The sequence below is a fragment of the Rutidosis leptorrhynchoides genome, chromosome 1 (genome assembly GCF_046630445.1).
Source record: "Rutidosis leptorrhynchoides isolate AG116_Rl617_1_P2 chromosome 1, CSIRO_AGI_Rlap_v1, whole genome shotgun sequence".
Taxonomy (NCBI): domain Eukaryota; kingdom Viridiplantae; phylum Streptophyta; class Magnoliopsida; order Asterales; family Asteraceae; genus Rutidosis; species Rutidosis leptorrhynchoides.
The window spans coordinates 615785221-615792743 of NC_092333.1; the positions used below are offsets into that span (position 1 = coordinate 615785221).

General features: G+C 32.7%; 1 long non-coding RNA gene across 1 annotated transcript; it reads right to left on the reverse strand.

The window, feature by feature from the left end:
• Positions 1–2469: 2469 nt before the first annotated feature.
• Positions 2470–5392, reverse strand: LOC139885333 (uncharacterized). Its single transcript, XR_011771967.1, has 3 exons — positions 5139–5392; positions 3487–4910; positions 2470–2875 (listed from the first exon to the last, which is right to left on the reverse strand). It is a non-coding gene; the product is annotated as an uncharacterized lncRNA (long non-coding RNA).
• Between the last annotated feature and the right edge of the window lie 2131 nt (positions 5393–7523).

Here is a 7523-nt window from a genome sequence, read left to right on the forward strand (position 1 = left end):
ATATGAAAATTGTATATTTTTTCAAGAAAACATAAAATCAAACACCTTTTTCTATTGAAAAACTAATCGAAACAGAACTTAATATAGAAAAAGAAATAAACAACTCCTATTATTATAGCGAAGATATATCGGTGGTCCCACTAAAAATTAGGTTAATGTTATCTTGAAATTTGAGAAGGTCTTTCAACATTAGATTAATAGGTAAAAATTATCTATAATTAAATATTAAATATAAATAATACGGGGTAATAATTAAGAAAATTCAACTTTTTTAATTATATATACATCTTAACATGTGTCACATGTCACACATTATCAAAACTCATATTTATTTCAAAACGATATAATGATAGATGCAAGTCACATTAGTGTCACCAGAAACATATACAAAAGAGATGTTTAAAATTACGGAAGGAAAAAGTAAAACAAGTATTAAAATTAAATATACAAAATGAGGTGTAACAACTAAATCATGAAAAAAGGTTAATGAGTATAAGTAAGTTACAGAGTAATAGCATACCATCTCATATACACACATTTTCGTAAAATTAATGTAATAGTGTAATAATAACATTTCCATGTAAAAATCAATCATGTCGAACACCCCTATATATGATTGTTACGGAGCACAGTAATAATTATTTTCTACGGTTTAATATCTTACCTTCTCCGTATTAAATCTGTAAGCTTACATTTATTTAGCCCATAGCCCAAAGTGTTTCAGCCAATGCCCCAAGCTTGTCAGCCCACATCCCAAATTTAATGAGCCCATGGTCCATGTTTCATAGATTTTCCAATCCACTAATTCAGATAGTCAAACAGGTGAAGTGCCATACTAACCGCCACTAGACACTTCGGAAAAAAGAGCGCCTCGCGGTTTCTTTGACAATGATCGCTGGTAACATTTCATTCGTCGCTCTTTCTTATTTTTATTCTTATTTTTATTAACTAGCTTAAGACCCGAGAAATCGTGAGATTTTTGTTTGGGACAAATTAAATATTAAATTGTCCCAATAATTAAAGGCCAATTTGAAAGGGTTATTGATTAAGACAATTTCAACTCATTTATGATTAGGTTAATTGATCAAATGTTTAAGCTATAGAAGAATAGTTCAGAGTTCAGACAGTTTGAATGGGTCAAAACTTGCCCAAACTAAATCAAAATTGCATAAATTTTCAGAGTTTGTCTTCCCAAACCTGGGTACCAACTTGTCTATCTTGCTAACATTTAGGTATTTTTCTTCTTCATCTATTAACTAATATTTTATTATGATGTGGTATGAGTGAAAATTATGATTTTCATTTATTTGTCCTAAACATTTAATAGAAACAAATAAACATGAAGAAAAGAGTTCCGTGTGGGATCAACGATACCATCAACCATTATATCCTCATTCAACCAATCCCTTGCCACTGAATACAATTTAAGACCTGAACCATTATATCCTCATTCAGCCAATCCCTTGTCACTGAATACAATTATTCAATTTAAGACCTGAAAGTGTATTATAAAGAATGAATTTTATACTACTCCGAGAAAATTAAAACGGGTATTATTAGGTTGTAGAGACCCATATACACTTTTTTAAATCTTTTTGATTTCATAATAAATTTACCACTACGTTTATCCCTTTGCATAAGCAAACAAAATATATTTAAGTACAACCAACAACGACTATATTTTATCATGGACTGCAAGCAGAGCAGAACACAACTTTAGGCTATTAAACTCAAATTCAAACAATCAAATCAAACCATCCCTTTGCAACTATATGTTTGAATTCGTTCTTTAGGTTAGACAATGATTATAGAGGTTTGATTGGAGATAAAATAACAAATGAAGAACCAAAGGTGCAAATATGTATATTAAAAAAAAAAAAAAAAAGATTATAGAATAAACATAAATATGCTAGGTAATCTTTACATAAAGATGTTACAAACCCGGTTACAATATATTGCCACTTTCACTTTGGATCCTCTAATTTAACCCGTTATTTGACCAGAGATCCTTGATCAGGATCTAAAAATTAGCAGTTCATTCCATCTTTAGTGTTTTGCACCTATATATATAATATACACATATTAAGACATCCATCCGTATTCCACACTCAAATTCAAAAGCTTCATATATAATAATATAATCAAAGTTGGACTATACAATTTAATCAAAGTTTATATTTACAATCACAGTATGTGTTGACATTTTCTTTTTTGATAAGCCAATGAATTAGTATATATAACTTTAAAAGGAAGCTATACATTACAGAAGCTTGGCATATCATGCAACCATTCTAAACTACACCTCTAACATGGAAACTATGCAACATCTACTGCATATCCTATAAACTATAGAAAGTGGGAATTTTGACCCATATATAAACAGCAACGAAAATGACCCAACCATGAATATAAAAACAACAGCAAAACTATGACCCAAATATTTTTTTTTTTTTTTTTTTGAAAGGCCAAATTATATTAAAACACGAGAACTGTACAAACATTAGCTCATTCTGAGCAAGAATACACGAAACTACAAAAAAAAACATGCTATATAATCTAGATAGTTGCTAAGCATGCAACTTAATCATATAGCTGCAAACACGAAATGAACATAAATGTTTACGGCATATTAAAGTAAAGACTCGGGCTTGGGATTCATGTTAGCCACTCGAAACTCCTTCCTTTTGCTCGATTATTGATCCATTCATATGAAATTTTTTGTATCTCGTTTAATGCCATCGGGGTGTTCCAAGACTTGCCTTGAAATACCAATTTGTTCCAATTCTTCCAAATGGGATACAAAGTTGACCATCTAACAGCCACAATAAACACCCAAAACTTGACATCGAATTTGATCCTCTAATACTTAACAGATCTGCAAAATTTGAAGCTTTACCATTTTGAACATCCCACCACTTGTGCACACGACCAGTGGCGGACCCAGCAATTTTTTTCACCGGGGGCGAAATTTTTTTTAAAATGTAAGGATTTTTTTTTTTGGCAAAACATGGAGGTTTTGGGGTAAAATATATAGTTTTTTGAACAAAATTTGAAGATTTATGGGCAAAATACGAAGGGTTTGGGGCCAAAAAAAAAAAAAAAAAATTCAGCGGGGGCAAAATTGAAAAACCGAAAAAAAATTTGCACCAAAAATTGCAAATCCACTGGGGGCGGGCGCCCCCCTCTGCCCCTACATAGGTCCGCCCCTGCACACGACTCCAAATTTCTTTCGCTTGTTTACAAACTACCAAAGCATGTTCAACCGACTCTAGATCCTTGTCACATATACTACACCTAACACTATGCAAATCGATCCCTCTTTTGTCGAGTTCCACTTTTACTGGCAGTCGTTTTTTTTAGCCCGTCAAATAAATATTTCTACTTTTTCTGGAATTAGGATGTTACGCATAGTACAATTAGGGGCAGAATATGATCCGAGAATTTTTGAGTCAATTAAAACAGAGAGCTTTTTAACCGTAAACATACCGTTTGAAGCTAGGTTCCACTTCCATGTATCGTTTCTGTTACTGTTAAAGCTGATTGTTGACAACAAGTTGGATAATTCATTCAGTTCTGCTTCCGTTCGCCCACTTGGTACTCGCCACCAGTCCCACGAGAAAATACGTTGCTGTCCTTCGATCTTGAATCTGTATTTGATACACACGTTTCCAAATCATTCTAACCTGTAAATATGCGGAAAAGTGTTGCATAATTTGTCGTTTCCAATCCAGTGTTCTTGCCAAAAAAAGTTAGTGAATGAGTGCTTGAAACCAATCTCGAGCTCGTCAATTATTGTACCTGTCATAACGATATTACGCCACACACTAGTAGTTGAACAATGATTTGCATCATTGTCCACCGCTAAACCACCATTTAAACCATATAAACTTCGAATAATCTTGACCCATAGGGAGTCGGTTTCGGTTTTGAACCTCCACCACCATTTTCCTAAAAGGGCAAGATTTTTGCTATTGAGAGACCCAATATTTAACCCCCCGTTCCCGAAAGTGTTTAAAATCGTTTCCCAGTTGCTGCAACCTCATAATCTTTGAAAGTCAAAGTCAAACAAACCCTTATTTAAAAAGTCAAAATACAACCAAAAAGTAACAAAGCTCAGTTGCAGCACCCTCATCATATTTGTCGCCCAACTTCTCCAAAATTCCATGTATAAACGTTAAATCCATTCTTAAGCAGGCTTCACCGGGCGATCTGGAGTCATAGCAACCCACCTTGTGACATACCCATTAACACGTGAGATGATCTACATCAAATTTGACTGAATATCAAAAAACACTATCTTCAACTGATCTTATATATACACAAAATGTTTCTCACACAATAACCTATGTGAACAAAATGGGCCAAGTAGATTAACTATCTCTTTCTGCCACTCGCTCGTAAAGAATTAATTATCGCTTTTACCAAACGATTTTTTCTTGATTTGGATATATTTATGATCAATAACAATCATATTCAAGTTAATTTGAGCAACAAACTACTGTGCTGTTTACTTCGCACACAATTTGGGCTACAAAAGCGACTATGTTAGAAACAAAATACAATTCAAATTGTTTGATCTTTTCTGAAGTTCTATATATGTGTTTTGATGGAACCTGACCAACCCAAGCAAAATGTGTTAACATGCAATTCCAATATGAACCTGTTTTTACCCCATTAACCAACCTGCCCAAACCATTAGAGTAACCATTGACGACTTTACTGAGGGGTTAGAGGATGGCTTTTAGCAGCAGACTCTCGAACCCCACTCGAGTAAGCGAGTAATTCTTTGCCATTATCGTCCTTGTCAACCATCACTTCAATGAAGCACAAGCAATCTTTTTATCACCCTCTACTGTCTCTATTGCTTCAATTAAGTCTTCCATTTTCAAACACGTACTAAGTAACATAACCTATTAAATCACAGAGCTGTTCACATATGTGCAAAGCATTGAAATATTTGCAAACCATTGAAATCACATAAACGAATTTTTAAAATCTGATAGAATAATTGTATAATGTGTTTGGAAACGATATTTAATCCTTAAAAAATATATAATAATTCAATAAAATTCAAAAGAATCATTGTACATTATTCAAGAAGAAATTCGAAATTACAAATAGTTCAGTAACTCACATACCAATGTAAACGAACGCAAATCCGGCAGATAATTTGTAAATGTAAACGAACGCAAAATTGAGCGATGTTAGGGTTTTAAGATAATTTGCGGCTAAAAAGAGTTCGTATCTGATATAATTTATTTGTATGTTTTGATGTTCTCTGTATTCCTATAGAATGATGATTTCAGATGGCTCAATGTCGTAAGTGATTGATCGGGGGCGTCGATTTTGGAGGAAAGCTAGGGTTTATCTGAAAGTCGTGAATGAGCGTGATGTTTTGAAACCCACCCCTAATTATGAGTGTGATGTTTTGAAACCCCTAATTTTGATTTTCTATCCCAGTGTTTTTTAATATGAAGGTTAATTCAGTATTTTCAGTTGTAATGTTGTTGATTATGAGGTCATAAAAATGAGATGAAAAATTGAATGGTTATGATTTATTTGTAGTTAATTATTGATGGTTAGGATTAAGTTTGAAGTTTTTTGATGACTCATTTTTAGTTTTCGTTTAATATAATTAATAGATTAATAGATTAATAGATAGATAGAAATGGATTAATAGATTAATAGATTAATAGATAGATAAATAATAGATATTAATATTAATTTGTTGTAATTTAGTTGTTTATAACAACATTAGTAGCTTAAACTTACTACAAAATTCTAGTAATGAAGAAGTAGAATACTAATGAGAGAAATGAGAAAAATGATTCTTGTAAGTATAATGGAGAGTGCAAGTTTTTTAGCTTGCATACATGGGTATTTATAGTACAAAAAAATACTATACAAGAGGTATCCAATATTAACTATGATTTGTACAAAATTGACTATCCATTAAAGTCTAATATTATAACACTCTCTCTTGGATACTAATTTTGTTTTGTTTGAGATCAATATAAGTTACTGCCTCGTTAAAAACCTTGGCCAAAGAAAAAACCAGTGGGATAAAAACTTTAGCTAAGGGAAAAAGAGTGCAGCATATAGTTGACTCCCCCTCAAGTAGACATTGCTGAGCTGTTACATCTTTTGAACTTGCCCCATGCCAATATTGTGAACATGCGTTCTGAAAATAGCAGTTGAAAGTGCTTTGGTGAAAAGATCAGCAGAGTTTTTGATGGATTGAACATATCTCATTTCAATCTGGTTGCCCTTAATGAGGTCTTGAGTGTATGAGAAGAATCTAGGAGGTATATGTTTTGTTCGATCACTTTTGATATATCCTTCGTTCATCTGTGCTATGCAAGCTGCATTATCTTCATAGATAGTTGTTGGACTTTTATCACGTTCTAGTCCACAAGAATCAGTAATGAGGTGTGTCATTGATCTCAGCCAAAAATATTTCCGAGTAGCTTCATGTAATGCAATCACTTCAGCATGATTTGATGATGTTGCAACAAGTGTTTGTTTTTGAGAACGCCATGATATTGCAGTATCTCCATTTAAGGAATATATATCCAATTTGATATTTAACTTTATGTGGATCAGATAAATAACCTGCATCTGCATAACCAACTAAATCTTGTTTTGATTCGTTAGAATAAAATAATCCTAAATCAGTAGTTCCTCGAATGTATCGAAATATGTGTTTGATCCCATTCCAGTGTCTTTTGGTAGGAGCTGAGCTGAACCTTGTTAACAAATTAACTGCAAAAGAAATGTCAGGTCTTGTACAATTTGTAAGATACATAAGAGCTCCAATGATCTTCATGATCTTCACAGTGATAAAATGGATCAGTGTCAATATTGAGTGATCTAACAACCAATGGTTTTGTCTTTAAAAATGTTTTAAAATCTTTTCAGTATAAGTTGTTTGATGTACAAGTAAACCATTAGGCATATGCTCAATTTGCAATCCAAGGCAATACTGATCTCTTTATTTGTTCATATGATGTTATGATGATTGACATAAACAACTTACACTCACATATCCGGACATTGTTTTCTTAATAAGGACACATGTGCAAATAAGATTATTTGTACCCTTTTCTTATCAAGTAATCACTTAATCGGGTATACCATATGCGATCCGATTGTTTCAACCCATATAAAGACCTTTGCAATTTAATTGAGTACATTTCTTTGTGTTTTGCATTTGATGCTTCTGATACCTTAAATCCTTCAGGTATCTTCATATATATATCACTATCAAGTGATCCATAAAAATCAGCAGTAATAACATCCACGAGATGCATTTCTAGATTTTTAGAAACTGACAGGCTGATTAAGTATCTAAAAGTAAATGCATCCATAACAGGGGAATAAGTTTCATCATAATCAATTCCCGGTCTTTGAGAAACATCTTGAGTTACAAGTCTAGCTTTATACCTTGTAACTTCATTTTTCTCATTTCATTTTCGCATAAAAATCCATCTATACTCCACATTTTTAACATCTTTAGGTGTGAG